General features: G+C 40.1%; 1 pseudogene; it reads left to right on the top strand.

The window, feature by feature from the left end:
• The first annotated feature begins 636 nt into the window (after nucleotides 1-636).
• Nucleotides 637-17712, top strand: LOC146631516 (uncharacterized; annotated as a pseudogene).
• Nucleotides 17713-18937: the final 1225 nt, after the last annotated feature.

Raw genomic sequence — 18937 nt, 5'->3', positions numbered from 1 at the left:
CAGCGTCTGTGTTCATACAGCATTTTGAGAGAACTTGCGACCAAAGGAGCTTTGTAAGTACAAAATGGCAAAGAGGAAAACTTACTTCTCACTGGAAGAAGTCCTCGAACAATGCACTCGGCGTGACAGTGATCAGTCGGAGGAAGATATTTCCGAAGAAGACAGTGATGTTTCCTTTGTTGACTCGGTAGCAGAGGATATTTTTTTGGATGGAGGAGACGCTACTCTCGACATGTAAGTGTTTATTATATCATACAATGATATTACTGTGTGTGTGTGCGCCTTTGTGTGTGTGCGCGCCTGCTCCTCTGTGTGTTTGATGCGTTTTTACTAACTCCTGCTGTGTTTATATTGTTTGTTTGTGTGTGTGCATCTTTGTGTTTTGATTGTGTTCTTACTAACTCACGTCGTGTGTCTTTATATAATGTGTGTATATATATATATATATATATATATATATATATATATATATATATATATATATATATATATATATATATATATTTATATTGTGTGTGTTTTGAGGTGTTCCTGCTAACTTATATCGTTGTTGTTTTTTTGTATATCACAGACAATCATCAGAATCAGATGAACTATGGGAGCCAGCCAGTAAAAAGACAAGTACAGAGGAACACGATGACAGCATTTCGTCAGAAGAGGAGCCACATCCTTCCACTTTCCAAAGAGTTTCTGGAAGCAGAAGGCCAAGAGGGAGGGGGAGAGGAAGAGGAAGAGGGAGAACTGGCAGCAGTCAAGCTGAGATGCCAGCCAGTACATCTGAAGAGGGATGGAATGATACAGATGCTCCAGACATAATACCACCACAGCCCACCTTCAGGCCCATCAAATCACCAGGACCTCAGATCATACCTACAGCTTCATACACACTTTTACAGCTTTTTCAACTTTATTTCACAAACTCCATGTTGCTGACAATAATTAAAAACACAAATGACTTTGGATCAACATGCCACAAGCCCTCTAACCCATGGATTGACTTGACTTTACAGGACATGTATGCTTTTATGGCCATGGTGATTTATATGGGTCTGGTCAAACTCCCTGCAATCACTGATTACTGGCGAGGTAGTAAACTGTACAGCCTTCCATTCCCTAAAAAAATAATGTCTGGTAAGAAGTTTCAAAGGATCTGCCGCTCCCTTCACCTAAGCAGTTTGGAGGACAATGCTGCTAATGAGCAGAGAAGAGGTACGGCAGATTTTGACCGTCTCTGCAAAATAAAACCATTATACACGGAGATGAGGGAGGTCTGTAAAATAAACTATAACCCTGGCCAAGAAATTTCCATTGACGAGCGAATGGTTGCCTCCAAAGCACGTATTGGAATAAAGCAATACATGAAAAATAAGCCTGTTCGCTGGGGATACAAACTTTTTGTTTTGGCAGATTCGAGCAACGGATATACATGGGACTTTTTCGTGTATGAAGGGAAGCTGCAGGGAAACAGTGGCAAGGGACTAAGTTATGAATCCGTGATGGATCTTATCGATACACGGTTGCTTGGCACAGGATACAAACTTTTTGTAGATAATTTTTATAGTAGTCCCTCCCTTTTCTGTGACCTCCTTCAGAAGAGGATCTGGGCATGTGGAACAATACGAACAAATAGAATTGGATTTCCAAAAACCAAAAAAAATTGCCTGGACTCTAAATCTCCCCGTGGCAGCATAAGATGGATCCGAAAGGACTCCCTTCTCTTCGTTCAGTGGCGAGACACAAGGGATGTGTTCCTGTGCTCAACCCTCCACACAGCCCATGCTGGGGACACTGTTCAAAGGAGAGTTAGAGATGCAGATGGACACTGGGTGCTGAAAGACATCTCTGTTCCACCAGCAGTGAAGGAGTATAATCGGTATGTATTTTATATTCAACAATCTATATAACTATTATGTTATTTATTTTGTTTTTTGGAAATCCAATTTTGTTTGTTCTTGTTATTCAATTCTGTTTGTTCTTGTTTTTTCTGTCAATGCAGGTGCATGGGTGGGGTGGACCACTCCGATGCCTTGATAAACTACTATAAAGTCATCCACAAGACTCAGAGGTGGTATAAGACATTTTTTTATCATTTTCTGGACATTGCTGTTGTGAATGCCTTCCTGCTTCACAAGAGCATCACAAAGGGTAAAGGAGAGGTACCCATGCACCAAAAGGCTTTTCGGGAGACACTTATTGAGGAGCTGGCAGCGGCAGCTGGCAGCCTTGCTCCATCGCCCGCACCATCACCCTCTCCAAACAGAGCACATCACAAGCCTGTGCATATCAGTGGACACAGCACCACAGGTCGTCTGAGGTGCAGACACTGCCAGGCAAAGACACCAGTAAAGTGCTCCTCCTGTGATGTGCCTTTGTGCTTTTTGCCAAGTCGAGATTGTTATAAAGACTGGCATGATGCCAATGATCTCTAAAAAATATAATTGTAAAAATACATTTGTGTGAAAAACTATATATATATTTATACACCCACAGATGCATATACATAATGTGTATATATAGTGAGTTTTAATGCCATAATACTTTTTTTTCCCTTTACATTTGTTTCGAAATTGAAAAAAAAACACTGTATAATGTTTATGCTCCTGTAATTTTGTAAAGTATTGACAATAAATCTGGATGTAAGAATAGCTCTGAGTGTAACCTTTAATTAGAGACCAAAATTAGGACTGTACATAAAAGCATTCAAGAATTACAGCCTTTTATGTGTTGATTGTTACAAAGGGCCATTTGGAGTCTCCAAGTGGCCTTTTTTGGGTAGCGCCTATACATAGACCTAAATAAACTTGCATAGAACACTCATTTTCTAAGATATTGTTATCAAATTTGAATTGTGGCTTGGTAAGGCTTCATGCTTTGATCCTGTTGTGTTTTCCAGCTAATACCTCACAAGGTAGGCATCTGCATGCATTCCTTACAAAAAAAAACTTGGGCGGATTTTTTTTTCTCTCTTTTTTAGTGTGTTCAAAGTTCTATTACTCAATAGCAGTATGACATAAAGTGATTCTGACACCTCAGGAACAAACTACAGATTGTCTCCTTTCAAAAGAGACCAAAACCATGCATATACTCCAAATGGTTCAAGAGCAGCATGCAATTTATTTTGGATATGCCTTTTTCACAAATTTTAGGCAAAATTTGTAGGACTGCTGAGGGGTTAATTATTGCTATGCATCTAACCTTCATCGTGGTTAGCAAATAAATCAGATGGCATGTATTATTTAGAAAAAAAACTGGGATTTTATGATTTTCTCTATTTATGAGTTGTTATGATTATGTGCTCTAACTGGTATTTAAAGGGTTAAATTTCAGAATTTTAATGAAATTTTGATTTTGATGAACAGCCCTGATGCTAGTCTAAAAAATCATGTAAAAAAAACTGAAGTTACTTAAAAGCTTTATGCAAAAAAAAATGGCAACAAAACAAAATTAAAAAATTACAGACCTAATCTGTAGGTGGCCACTTGTGGCCACGAACAAGCTGAAAGGGTGGTGTTTTTGAACAGATTCAGAGGGTTAATAAATGCAGCTTGCCTCCAAAATAAACTAACCTCTCTTTATTCTCTTAAATAATTGGTCTTCACTATGTTCCTATATAGTACAGGGCTCTAGAGTGCGACCAATTTGGTTGTTGCGGCGTGACTTAAAGCTGGAGTTCAGATTTTTCCAACTCGAGCAGTAGACGTGAATGCACAAAATGCACCACACAAACTGCAGTGCGTATTTTCGTCCCGCTAATTGTTCGCGTGAATCAGGCAAAAAAGCGTTTTCACGACGCCAATCTGCTTCTGAAGTTTCGCGAGACCCCAGTTCGCGCTTCATCGCGCTCCTCCATTGACTTTACATGTAAACGTGAAGCTCTGGTCGCTTCTATCGCGTTCGGTGTGTATGCACCGTAAGATTGTACCATGATGCCTTGAAGGTCTTTCTGTTCGAATTTCAATAAAATGGAAAACAATTATGGTATGTAAAATAGGCTACGTTCACACTGCAGGTCTTAATGCTCAATTCCGATTTTTTGATCAAATCCGATTTTTTTTGTCTGCGTGTTCACACTACAAATAAAATGCGACAGCAAAGGCGCTCTAGTGTGAACGCTCAAAGCGGCCTGCATGCGCAAAAGAAGACTTCACACACAACGCGCTCTGTTTAGACCCAGAGCAAACAGTATTGTTTGACAGATGGCCCTTAATATAAAGACTTCGGACTTCACGTTTCCCAATTTTTGCTTTGAGTTATTTTGTTATTTACATAATAATGTAGATAACCTAATAATGATCCTTATTGCTGTTTTAGAGAGGAGCGGTGCTTCAAAGGATAGTTGCAGATTTCTGTCAGAATCTGCAGATTATACAGTACAAATAAAATGTTCACGTTTCTCCAACGTTGTCTTCCCAACAGTTTCACTGACATCTACACGGGATGGCCAGGAAGCGTTCGCGATGTCTTATCGGGCGCTGATAATTGGCTTCTGTCTTGTGTTGGTGACGTAAAAGACGGATTTAATGCGACATGACCGTTCAAACAGCAGTCGCTTTCTAAAACATCGGATATGTATCGGATTCAGTACCACATACGAAAGTGACCCAGATCGGATTTGAAAATATCGGATTTGCGCCGTTCACACTGTCATAGCATGATCGGATATGGGTCGCATAGGGTCAGAAAAATCGGATTTGATGCGCTTTCGCCTGCAGTGTGAACGTAGCCTTAGAGTAATTTATGCAAAGCATACTTTTTGCAAATGTTATGACGACCACATTAAGACAAACTGCTAGTTTGTTGCAAATCCATATAATTAAAAATGTAATCGAATTTATTCTGCCTGTTCATAAAGTTTGTCATTTTATGTCTTGCAATTTTTTTTGTTTCAGCACTTATACAGCCAGAGAGGATGACTCCTTGGGCAGACTTGTTAATGATGATCATGTGAGTCCAAACAGCAAAATAAAGACCATTACTATGAATGGACAGCCTCATCTCTGTTTATTTGCAGTAACAGACATCAAGCCGGGGGAAGACATAACGTGCAACTATGGAGACTCTGACTGGCCATGGAGAGTAAAAGGTACATATTTAACTAGACAGACAAAAGACAGTGTTGATTGGATGTTGATAGTGAGGGTGATAGACAGTTTTTACAGTGCTGGTTAATGCAGTGGTTCCCAAACTTTTTTTGCTAGGCCCCCCTTTGTTCACCCCCACCCTCCCCGGCACAAACACATCCTCCAACCACACACACACCCATTTGTTTTATTTCACACTTCACCTTTTATTTAAACGATTGAAGTAAATTGCAATAAATTACAGGTAGCAATAAAATAAACTTATGCTACATCTACACGGGCATTTTTGAAAACGCAGCTTTTCTATGCATTTAGGGCTTTTCGTCCACACGTAAACAGCATTTCGGACAATCGAAAACAGATTTTTAAAAACTCGTGCCAGGGTGGAGATTTGAGGACTCTGTTTTTGCGTTTACCTGTGGACAAGGGATATAGAGATTTAGTCACGCAACATCAAAAGTTTGTGCCTTTTTTGATGTCACACTGGGCGCCACCTTATTGTTTACATGAGATTAATTTCTACAATGGCGCATATGGACAAAATTCTCTTGCTGTTAATCTTGCTCAGCAGTTTTGTTTGTTTTTTGTTTTTTTAAAACCACGTAGATAGACACACAGTTACTGTTCCTCCATTTAGAAAAACAGGCCTCACAGTGAACTTCTACATTCAACACAAACACTTTCAAAATCCAAATCCCGACCAAATTCATTTTTTTTTTAAATTAAATTTATGTACACTGTATGCATTTTGTCCATTCTTAAGTTGTGAGTCTACACCAGCCATATTTCACAGCGCTGTGACTTATGAATCACTCAGACTAATGTCAAATTTTCAGTCTCCTTTTTGACCAACTCTAACCAAGAGAGTCAGTGAGACAAAATCCAAAATACCGTCTTTAGTTATTAACATTTGAGATGAAGGCACTTGAAAAGCAACACAAAATTAGCTGGCTTTCCAGAAAAGCAAACTTTTCAGAGAGGGTCCCCCCAAATGGAAAATCTCCATTTTCATACCCGTGTATGTAGCCTTGACAAAGCCAATAACAGAAAAACAATCTTTATGGTGCAATTATTTTACGTGTAGTTGTTTTGCCCCCCCTATTTAACAATAGTCAACGTTGCTATCATTAACTTTAAAAATAAATATATGAATAAAAATGCCTCTGTGCAAAATGGGTTTAAAAACAGACGACTGTGGGATACGGTTTGTCTGTAATTTGGACAGGGGAACAGATTGTGCCAGCATCAGCCAGATATTATTTGTATCCCACTGTAACTTTACTGTATAAAGAGCAAACATCTCCAGAATTTCCGGAGCGGTTAGTCTTTATATGTTTTTGTGAACTAAAAATCAAGAGATACTGTTTGTCCGTGATTTGGATAGCCCAGAGTGCAGGGGAAATGAATTCTGTCAGGGATACCTACCTTGGCACCACCATTGTGCAGCTGAAGCCAAAGGCAAGATATGCTTCATCGTAAGGCTCCTGGCTACACACAAACAGCCAAGCATTGATGCAATGAGGAACAGACTTTTTAGCATGTCCAGTGTTTGTCATCTTAACTTCACTGTCTGCTTATAACATGCAAAACTAAAAATAAATTAAAATTTAAAAAAAAAAAAAAAAGAAAAAAAAAGTTTGAGCAGTTTCTGATCCACAACATATAAATGAGCAGCACACTGATACAAAGACTGACAGTAACAGAGTAAGACTAATTTTTCCAACCTTACAGTATCCCCTCATTCATTTTATGATATAGGCAAACCTCCCCCCCAGTGATTCTTTCACTTGTCGCTTACTCCCACCAACAGCGACAGCAGACTGTAGTTCTTAAAAGGCCAGAGTAGCCTGGCAAACATCAAGAGATCTTCTTTAGCAGACAACAGATGATGGCAATTAGTATCAGCTAGCCTAATTAATGTCAAATCTCTGAGAAGGTAGACCCAGAGGAAACCAGACAAGCCTGTTACTGCTGCTCTGTCGACCAGCACACAAACTGTTTGAGCCTTCTGATGGAAGCTGCAGGTAGCAGATCCTGTGGTACCAAAATTATAAATAAAAATCCACTATCAGAGTTTATACAAGTGGCAGTTGTAAGAAACAAGTCACTATACAGTCAATGTCCCATAATATTTAAATTTAGTCTTTAGACTCCGAAATGCCTCACCTAACAATCTTTGCTGTAACGTGGCATAATATCCTTGTTATGTCATCACATCTATCACTTTAGGCAATCATGTTCTGAATGTTACAGTGTGATGAGATTACATTGTGTGGGTTAGGATGATCAGGGTCAGTGCCATTCCTGGCTTTTTTTATTAAAGCTAAAATGCGCTCTGTTTCAGAGCAGGAGGTATAACTAAATAAAATAGAAAATATTCAGATTCAGAGCATTGGAAGACTCAGGAGGGGGAGAAAACACACACACACACACACACACACACACACCATGGTCAGCCATTTGCCTGACCCATAAAAACAAATTTTCCTACAGCTTGTTCTTAAATCTTGCTAAACAGCAGCTTAATGCCAAGGCTGCTGTCTGTGACACCCTGCCAAAAATCACGTGCACGGTTTGTTGGCTTTGCATAAAGGCGTATCTGTTGTGCAAAAAGATTAACCTTAATGTGACCATCATAGCATATCACACGCATATGTTTGCATTATTTATTTAAAAATTATTTTGACAAAACTTTGTGCTGTTGAAATTTGACCTTCATGTTTAAATTATGGCACAGCTGGTAGATTTAAATCTAGTCATGAGGAGATGAGGACCTAGAATGCAGTTACCTAAGCAGGATTGGATGGAAAAACAAAAGGCAAACAAATCTTTAAGGTGAAAAAACTCTTAACATGTGACCAACAGCATAACAACCCCACAGATGGCAAAATGTGAAGACACAGGGGAAGAGACAAGGAAAGAGACATGAGAAACACTGGGGGTTTAAATAGACATGTGAGGTAATCAGGAAGACTAAGCATAGCTGGGGACACAAGGCACAGGTGAACAGAATCAAGATAACAAGACAACAGCACAAGAGATTGAGGACTACTGAAATAATGAAAAGGAGGTAAGAAAACATGAACACATTAAACACAGCGAAGGAGACCTGACCACAGATCTCGAGGAGCACAGGGGAGGCAGGAGTAAACGGAAAAACTTTAGAAAATGAAATATAAAAAATCCATACAAAATATAATATTTTAAAATCTCTTCATATGAAGAACAGAATTAAAGCAGAAACTCTATCCAAGTGAAACATGGCACAGAAAACCAGAACTTTAAAAGAACTACATATTCAAAAGAAACGAGGAATAAATTCTTGTATACTTGAACTCAAAAGAAAATTAAAACTTAAAAATCCATTTTTCCTATTTGTTCTGTATTTGTTTATACATTCCCCAAAATGTGATTGAAGTGTACTTTAAGCTTTAATTTAAAGGGTTTAGCAAAAGGCTCAAAAGTCCCGGGATAATAGAACATAATTTGACATATAATTTCTTTAGGGATTAAAAAGTATTCTGGTTGTGAGGATTGGTTTAAATTCTTTGCAGTCAATGGGGCTAAATTACAAACACTGCTTATATACAAATCATGTATATGAATGTTTCATGCACTAATTGATAACGCATGAATATTTAACTACAAATTTATAAGTGCCTATGACCATGTGTACGAAGAAAATAAGAATTTTTAATCATTAAGCTGTCCATCACCAAAAATAATGAAGTTAATATTACACAAAGTCAAATTCTCGGAATTGTAATTAAATTATCAAAAATTAAACTGCATGAAGGGAAAAAAAATACTAAATTAAAATGTGTGGGTTCTAACGTTTAAACATTCAAATATCCATTATCTTACCATATAATTATTTAGAACTGACTTTTACCGTTGTTGTTGGATATCATTACATATTGTCTTATTGGCACTGTCCCACAGATGTGAATGAGAATATGTCCCCACTGCAGCCAGTTTCTCAGCTTGGACCAAGAGATCAGCTGCTCCTTGTCCTCTGCCTGTTATGGTATGCAGTGTTGCCAACTCCTCAGTAAGGAAAATCGCTATTTGCTGTCTTAAAAGTCGCTAGAAGTCGCTAAATGATGTCATCGCCTAATTTGCATAACTGGTCATGCTAATATAATTGTAACCTACGTTGTAGGAGAGAAAAATAACATCGTGGAAGAGACAAAGTGAGCTAAAAACGTCCTAAATGTATTTAGAATTTATTTAGAACTACAGATTAAATTTCTTTTAGCAATTATTGTTTGTTTTTTTTTAATGTCACAATTCCAACCCTGCTCCTTTATCCGGGCTTTGACCAGCAAAAGTGGACCGCCAATAGGCACTCTGGTGGAGTAACTTGGTGTGTGTGTGTTTATAAGTAGTTTTAAACCTTGTGACCCACAAAACAACATAACAGTAAAAGAAGAACTGACTGCATTACAGTCAGTACGGGAGTAGTGGCTTTGCTCATGCGCAATTCATTTGCAGTAGTGATGTGCGATACCACTGATTTCCTGTCCGATCCGATACCAAGTAATATTAAGGGTGGTATCGACGATACTACTCCAATACCGATACTGTGTACAAAAACTTATTTTATTTATTGTATCTCAAATTATAGCGTCATAATGATTACAGGACATCAGATTACTTGTTCTTATCACTTAATAATGCAGGGTTCATCATATAGAAATAAAAAAAACTTAAGTTGTGCGCTATTTGAACACCTTGCCTGCCTGCAGCACGAAAGGACTCTGTGAGAGACTCTGTCTCGCCCTAGCAGCACCTGTCCCTCTCATCCTCTTCAGTTCACCTCAACATACACTCGTCATATTCTGTGATATTTACTCTGAGGTGTTTGACAAGGTTAGTGATGTTGCCACAACCATACATGCCAACCCTCCCAATTTTTCCGGGACAATCCCGAATTTCAGTGCCCCTCCCGAAAATCTCCCGGAGCCACCATTCTCCCGAATTTTTCCAGATTTTTCACCTGGACAACAAAATTGAAAAACCATATCGCAGAATTCATAGCGCAGCCCAGCCAACTACAGTCTCCAACAATGACGGCAGCTGCTTAGTTTTAATATTACTCTTATTTCTCTTTCTGGGTCGCAAAAAACCTTTTAACATATTTTCAGGTGAGCATGTAGCTGTGTAAACTTCAAATATCTGAGCCGACCGACACATCGTTTTCAAACCCCCGCGGTCTTTCGCTGCTCGGGTTAAACATGATATATAAGTCACTTAGATAACTTAAAAATCTTATTGTTTGGCTTTTTCAGTGTTTTATTTGTTCGTGAGTAAATCGGTTTGGCTGAGATTAAAGTTATTAGATTAGATTAAATTAAATGTAACTTTATTAATCCATGGGGTGGGTTCCACCGGGGTTTTCACACAGCTGAATAAACGTCAAACAGAAAACTAATTAAACAGAAGTGTGAGACGGCCCAGAGGTTACGTCAGCGCCCTATTATATCAGCGGTCCCCAACCCCCGGGCCACGGACCCGGTCCGTGAGTCATTTGGTACCGGGCCGCGAGAGTGAGACTCGGGTGTGAAATGTATGGTTTTCAGGGGTTTTAGCGGTTTTCAGCGTTATTTTGTTATCGTTTTTTCGTTAACTCGGTTTTCCTGGGTCTTTTCACGTGTGTTATGAATAAATCTTCTTTTTTTTCGGTACCGGTACTAGTTTTATTTTGTTGTATTTATCCACGACACCTTAAAGGCCGGTCCGTGAAAATATTGTCGGGCACAAACCGGTCCGTGGCGCAAAAAAGGTTGGGGACCGCTGTTTTAGATAGCAAGGAGCAGACGGCAGCATTTCACTCCACCGAGAGAGCCTGTGACGTACTACCCGGCTTTCTTTAGACCGCGAAGGCCGGGTCCTCAGGTGGAAGCAGCCTCTGAATTTGGACACCCCCCGCTGTTTCCAGGCCGGCCAATAATAACGGTGACATTTAATGTATTTTATCCGATAAATAAACATTGTAAAATGTATTTATCACCCCCCCAACAGCCCTTTTGAATATCTCCCTAATTCTGAGGTCTCAAGGTTGGCAAGTATGGCCACAACACCTCACTTTTTTGCCACATGTATCGCAAACCACGTCTCAGCTGTTTGTGGATGTAAAATACGTCCGCACATGACTCCAACTACGCTCAGCCATTGTTGTGAGTGAGTGCGCACGCCAGCGGCTGCGAGACATTTACATTTAACTATGAGAGGCGGAAGAGGAAATATCGATATTTTAATGTGAGAATCGATTCTAGAACATAAATGATTGGTATCAGAGGAATCGATATTTCAGGATCGATCCGCACATCACTAATTTGCAGTTTGGACGCATAGATGGGAACATCTCCTGATATCTCTGCTATCTGCCAGCTGCTGTCTCCCTGATAGCAGCTGGGGGATAGTGATGGGATTTCTGGATTTCTTTTTAGAGATCCGGCTCTTTCGGCTCGGCTCACTAAAAAGAGCCGGCTCTTTCGGCTCCCAACCAGCTCTTCAGGTTGTTTTGCTGCTTTAATTAATTTATTATTAACAACTATATAAAATTATGCACGAAAGGAATTACTAATGTAAAAAATAAGTGGTTTTATTTATATATGTTTATATATAAATATATACGGTGGCCCCTAGAGACAAAACACGTACAAACTCCAAAACACATTTCTAGCATTAACTGAACTTCCAAAACAGCTACCTAGATCACTTAAATTACACAATTGAAAGCATATGTGTATTGTTTGTGTATTTATACACAAGCAATCATATATATTCAAATAATTAAAAAAAAAAAAAGTTCATTTACCTTTTACTACCACACACCAAATCCGGTTGTTGGTACTTCCTGGCTTGTGTAGCCACTAGGTAACACAAGCTCAACACTGCGCCTAGCATCCTGGAGCACTTCTGTTGCGTTTTGTACAATACAAAAACCAACTACTTACATTTCAACTTTTAAGTAATTACATTTTCAGCTTTTTCCTTTTAAACAATTTTAAAGTGAAACAACACAAAACGCTGCAAACCACAACACAATTAAATATAAATTAAAATATGAAAACAAAAAGAACATGCATATTCTCTGTCATATAGGCCCTGCTTGAATAAACTTTCTGAATCCTTTATAATCCACAACTGAATATAGTTGTGGATTAGTGATGGGATTTCCAGCTCTTTTTAGAGAACCGGCTCTTTCGGCTCCCAACCGGCTCTTCAGGTTGTTTTGTTGCTTTAATTAATTTATTATTAACAATAATATGAAATTATGCACAAAAGGAATTACTAATGTAAAAAAAAAAGTAGTTTTATTTATACATATTTATATATAAATAGAAACGGTGGCCCCTAGAGAAAAAAACACGTACAAACTCCAAAACACATCTCTAGCATGATCTGAACTTCCAAAACGGAGCTACCTAGATCACTTAAATTACACAATTGAAAGCATGAAAGCATATGTGTATTGTTTGTGTATTTATACACAAGCATTCATATATAGTCAAATAATTTTTTTTTTTAAAGTTCATTTACCTGTTTTTACCACACACCAAATCCGGTCGTTGGTACCTGCTGGCTTGTGTAGCCACTAGGTAACAAGAGCTCAACACTGCCCCTAGCATCTTGGAGTACTTCTGTTGTCTTTTGTACATGTTTTGAGTTTTTATGTGCTTCTGAGTTTTTACGTGTTTTGGAGTTTATACATGCTATGGAGTTTGTACGTGTTTTGGAGTTTTTACGTGTTTTGGAATTTTTACGTGCTTCAGAGTTCGTACGTGATTTGAAGTTTGTATGTGCTTTGTCTGTAGGGGCCACCGTAAATATACTTTTATTTATTCACCTCACATAAAATATAATAAATAAATCATATAATTAGTGATGGGTCGTTCGCGAACGAAATGGCTCTTAGAGCCGGCTCTTTGACGTGAACGACGCGAGCCGGCTCCTTATCGCGAGCCGTCACGTGGGTTTTTTTTTTTTTTCTTTCTCTCAGCCTTTCTCTCGCACTTTTTTTCCGTTTCACTCTGCACGCGAGCCTTGTGCTTTACGCTGGGCAGAGGGGGGAGGGGGCGGTAGTTACACTCAGTAGCACAGGAACAGAGCCAGAGAGAGAGAAAGAGAGGCAGGGACAACAACATTAGAAAGGTATAGTAATCATCCACAACTATTTTCGGTTGCAGATGATAAAGGATTGAGAAAGTTTATTCATGCAGGTCCATATGACAGAGAATATGCATGTTCTTTTAGTTTTCATATTATAATTTATATTTAATTGTGTTGTGGTTTGCAGTGTTTTGTGTTCTTTTCACTTTAAATTTGTGAAAGGAAAAAGCTGAAAATTTAAATAGTTAAAAGTTGAAATGTGAATAGTTGATTTTTGTATTATATGATTTATTTATTACATTTTATGTGGAGTGAATAAATAAAAGTATATTTACGGTGGCCCCTAGAGACAAAGCACATACAAACTTCAAATCACGTACGAACTCTGAAGCATGTACAAACTCCAAAACACGTAAAAACACGTACAAACTCCAAAACACGTAAAAACTCCAAAACACGTAAAAACACGTACAAACTCCGAAGCACGTAAAAACTCAGAAGCATATAAAAACTCAGAAGCACATAAAAACTCAAAACACGTACAAAAGACAACAGAAGTGCTCCAGGATGCTGGGCGCAGTGTTGAGCCTTTGTTATCTTGTGGCTACACAAGCCAGCAAGTACCAACGACCGGATTTGGTGTGTGGTAATAACAGGTAAATGAACTTTTTTTAAAATTATTTGAATATATATATGAGTGCCTGTGTATAAATACACAAACAATACACACATGCTTTCAATTGTGTAATTTAAGTGATCTAGTAGCTCTGCTTTGGAAGTTCAGTTAATGCTAGAAATGTGTTTTGGAGTTTATACGTGTTTTGTCTCTAGGGGCCACCGCATATATTTATATATAAACATATATAAATAAAACCACTTGTTTTTACGTTAGTAATTCCTTTTGTGCATAATTTTATATTATTGTTAATAATAAACTAATTAAAGCAACAAAACAACCTGAAGAGCCGGTTGGGAGCCGAAAGAGCCGGCTCTTTTTAGTGAGCCGAACCGAAAGAGCCGGAAATCCCATCACTACATATAATACAAAAATCAACTATTCACATTTCAACTTTAAACTATTTAAATTTTCAGGTTTTTCCTTTTACAAATTTAACACTTTAAATTTGTAAAAGGAAAAAGCTGAAAATAGCATCTTGGAGCACTTCTGTTGCGTGTTGTACAATACAAAAACCAACTACTTACATTTCAACTTTTAAGTAATTACATTTTCAGCTTTTTCCTTTTAAACAATTTTAAAGTGAAACAACACAAAACACTGCAAACCACAACACAATTAAATATAAATTATAATATGAAAACAAAAAAAACATGCACATTCTCTGTCATATGGACCTGCATGAATAAACTTTCTGACTCCTTTATCATCTGCAACTGAAAATAGTTGTGGATGATTACTATACCTTTCTAATGTGACGTTGTTGTCCCTGGCTCTTTCTCTGTCTCTCCCTCCCGCTCTGTTCCTGTGCTACTGCGAGTGTAACTACCGCCCCCTCCCCCCTCTTCCCACCATAAAGCACAAGGCTCGCATGCTGAGTGAAGCGGGGAAAAAAGTGCGAGAGAGAGGGTGAGAGAAAGAAAAAAAAAACCCCACAGCTCGCGATAAGGAGCCGGCTCGCGTCGTTCACGCCAAAGATCCGGCTGTAAGAGCCATTTCGTTCGCGACCGACACATCACTAATCTGTACAGCAACCTGAGATGAGTGTAACCTGATTTTTTGTTTAGAGAGCACCCAGCTGTGTCGGGTTTCAGTACAGCACACACTTTGTGATTTTGTAGAAGTGTGTGCACAGTGAAAATATAAATACTACTGATTGTTCTGAATTCCCTGTCTGGATCTGTGTTGAAGCAGAATTCCTGCTATGGCTATTTTTTTAGTAATAAGAGAATTTATCACATTTTTATTTTCAGTATTTTAGGTAACAGTAATCTACCTGTTAGATCCAAGCTACCCCAGTGTGGTCTGGATCGAGCTACCTAAGGGTCTGAGTTTCTGGTCCCAAAGGGTGTTACCCTAGTAGAAATTGCCAGAAACTTGTTGAAGCCAATGGTGGGGAGTAGGGATGGCAATCAAGAACCGGTTCTTCTAGAGACCCAGTTCCCAGTAGTCCAATTCCTTGGAATTGTTACGGTGTGTTCACACCGAACGCGATGGACGCGAATAAAACGCCCCAAACGCCCCTAATTTGATGCGTGTACATTCGCGTCTCAACGCGTGTCCAAGAAAAATCCATCGCGCGTGAACCGGAAATGTGGGAGTTTCCATCTTTGCAAGATGGCAGCTGTCGAGCTAGCGCTTGAAGAGAGAGTCTCCCTTCTCTATTTACTGTGGAGAGCAGAGCAGCAGCGTAAAAGACGTCCTCGCCGTACCTGGGTCCATCAAGTCCTCCAGGCGCGTGAGCAGTTTGGTGAGTTTCACCATTTGCTCCAGGAGCTGCGCCTGGATGACGGCAGATTCCAGCAATATCATCGTCTGTCACCCGGCCAGTTTGAGGACCTGCTTTCCCGCGTCGGTCCCAGAATCGCCCGCCTAGACACCAATTACAGGCGCTCAATCCCACCTGCAGAGCGCCTGTCCGTCTGCCTGAGGTTAGTAAAAGTGGTCAATACGGTAGTCCTTTATTGATACCTGTGCTAATATATGCTAAACCATCCATTTATACACTGCTAACATGGATGTGCTATGCTAACAGTGAATGCTATCGGCGTTTACTGATGGCATAGCACATCCATGTTAGCAGTGTATCGTGTATACACTGCTAACATGGATGTGCTATAACAGTGAATGCTGTCGGCGTGTATAAACTATCGTTTATACACTGCTAACATGGATGTGCTATGCTAACAGTGAATGCTGTCGGCGTTTACTGATGGCATAGCACATCCATGTTAGCAGTGTATCGTGTATACACTGCTAACATGGATGTGCTATAACAGTGAATGCTGTCGGCGTGTATAAACTATCGTTTATACACTGCTAACATGGATGTGCTATGCTAACAGTGAATGCTGTCGGCGTTTACTGATGGCATAGCACATCCATGTTAGCAGTGTATCGTGTATACACTGCTAACATGGATGTGCTATAACAGTGAATGCTGTCGGCGTGTATAAACTATCGTTTATACACTGCTAACATGGATGTGCTATGCTAACAGTGAATGCTGTCGGCGTTTACTGATGGCATAGCACATCCATGTTAGCAGTGTATCGTTTATACACTGCTAACATGGATGTGCTATGCTAACAGTGAATGCTCTCGGTGTTTACCGATAGCAAACTGGTACTGTTTATAATATTTCTAGTGATACTCAGATGGTCTCATCAAGTCCCGATTTAATTCGATTTATGCTGTTATCAGTGGTTGAATGATAGCATGGCTGTGGTGTCATAGGTATGCTCTCGGTGTTTGCTGATATCAAACTGGTATTAGGACCACTGTGGGTTAATCTTTGTAGTGATACACACTCCTTTTGTTTATTTATACCTGGTTTAATTTCTGGGATAGTTGAATATTTGTATATAATCACTGCAGACTGTTTTAGATTATATCAAATATATATCCTGTAATTATCCTTATAATTACAAAATGTTTTATGTAAGATTTATGTTTTGGAATTTGGAATTTTGGAATTTCAATAATGTATTTTGTAACTGCAGTACACATAATACACATTTTAAACAATTTTGTCCAGGTTCCTTGCCACCGGGGACTCCTTCAGGACCATCGCGTTCAGTTTTCGAGTCGGTGTGTCCACGGTGAGCCAGATCATCCCCCAGGTAGCGACGGCCATCTGGGACTGTCTAGTGGACGATTTCATGGCTGTGCCTTCAACTGAAGACTGGCGGTCCATCGCAGAGGGATTCCAGGAGCGCTGGAACTTCCCTCTCTGTTGTGGAGCTCTGGATGGGAAGCACGTCCAGACGAAGGCACCCCCCAACTCAGGATCCATGTTCCACAACTACAAGGGAACTTTCTCCATTGTTCTCCTTGCGGTTGTGGATGCAGAGCATCGCTTCCGTGTCATTGATGTTGGGGGGTACGGGAGGACCAGCGACGGTGGTATTCTGGCCAACTCCACCTTTGGTCAGGCTCTTCGGGCTGGGACTCTCCATCTGCCTCCTGACCAGCCTCTACCTGGTGGAGAACACCGTGGAGCCCAGCCCCATGTCTTTGTGGCTGATGAAGCGTTCCCGCTGCGGCGTGAGCTCATGAGACCTTTCCCTGGACGCCTCCTCCCTTTAGAGAAGAGGATCTTTAACTATCGCCTTTCCAGGGCCAGGATGATAGTGGAGAGTGCCTTCGGTATCCTCTCCTCACAGTGGAGGTTGTATCGGCGTGCCATGGAGCTCCGTCCTGAAATTGCGGAGAAGTGTGTGAAGGCAACGTGTGTTCTCCACAATTTTCTGCGCTGTGTGGACGAGAGAGGGGCACCTGCTGTGAGGGGTGTGGCACCTGCTGTGGTGGAGCCGTTGCAAGGCCTGGGTCGTGTAGCAGCAAACAACTCCTCCAGAGAGGCTGTCCTGGTGAGGGAGAAGTTCATGGCCCACTTCTCGGCAGAGGGAGCTGTGTCTTGGCAACCAAAGGAGTAGCCTGTTTGAAGTCTGAGTGACTTCCCCACAACGGCTCTTTTAAGAGCCACCCACAAACCTCTAAAGAGTGTTCCTGTCTTTTTAAAATTTTCTTAATAAATGGATCTCTACTCCAAAATAACCTAACCTCTCTTTATTCTCTTAAGTAACTTGTCTTCACTATGTTCCTATAACCATTGTGATGCAAAAGTTTGAGCAACCTTATTAATAGTCATTATTTTCCTGTATGAATCGGTTACAGTAAAAAATGTCAATTACATATACAGTGGGGCAAAAAAGTATTTAGTCAGCCACCGATTGTGCAAGTTCCCCCACTTAAAATGATGACAGAGGTCAGTAATTTGCACCAGAGGTACACTTCAACTGTGAGAGACAGAATGTGAAAAAAAAATCCATGAATTCACATGGTAGGATTTGTAAAGAATTTATTCGTAAATTAGGGTGGAAAATAAGTATTTGGTCACCTCAAACAAGGAAAATCTCTGGCTCTCACAGACCTGTAACGTCGTCTGTAAGAAGCTTTTCTGTCCCCCACTCGTTACCTGTATGAATGGCACCTGTTTGAACTCATCATCTGTATAAAAGACACCTGTCCACAGCCTCAAACAGTCAGACTCCAAACTCCGCCATGGCCAAGACCAAAGAGCTTTCGAAGGACACCAGGAAAAGTATTGTAGACCTGCACCACACTGGGAAGAGTGAATCTACAATAGGCAAGCAGCTTGGTGTGAAAAAATCAACTGTGGGAGCAATCATCAGAAAATGGAAGACATACAAGACCACTGATAATCTCCCTCGATCTGGGGCTCCACGCAAGATCTCATCCCGTGGGGTCAAAATGATCATGAGAACGGTGAGCAAAGATCCCAGAACCACACGGGGGGACCTGGTGAATGACCTGCAGAGAGCTGGGACCAAAGTAACAAAGGTCACCATCAGTAACACACTACAACGGCAGGGAATCAAATCCCGCAGTGCCAGACGTGTTCCGCTGCTGAAGCCAGTGCATGTCCAGGCCCGTCTGAAGTTTGCCAGAGAGCACATGGATGATACAGCAGAGGATTGGGAGAATGTCATGTGGTCAGATGAAACCAAAGTAGAACTTTTTGGTATAAACTCAACTCGTC

This window comes from Diplotaxodon limnothrissa, linkage group LG5, assembly GCF_057381915.1.
Source record: "Diplotaxodon limnothrissa isolate DT_005_m linkage group LG5, D_limnothrissa_male_GT1.1, whole genome shotgun sequence".
Taxonomy (NCBI): domain Eukaryota; kingdom Metazoa; phylum Chordata; class Actinopteri; order Cichliformes; family Cichlidae; genus Diplotaxodon; species Diplotaxodon limnothrissa.
The sequence above is the reverse complement of the archived record's forward strand: the minus strand, read 5'-3'. Positions and strand labels throughout refer to the sequence as shown.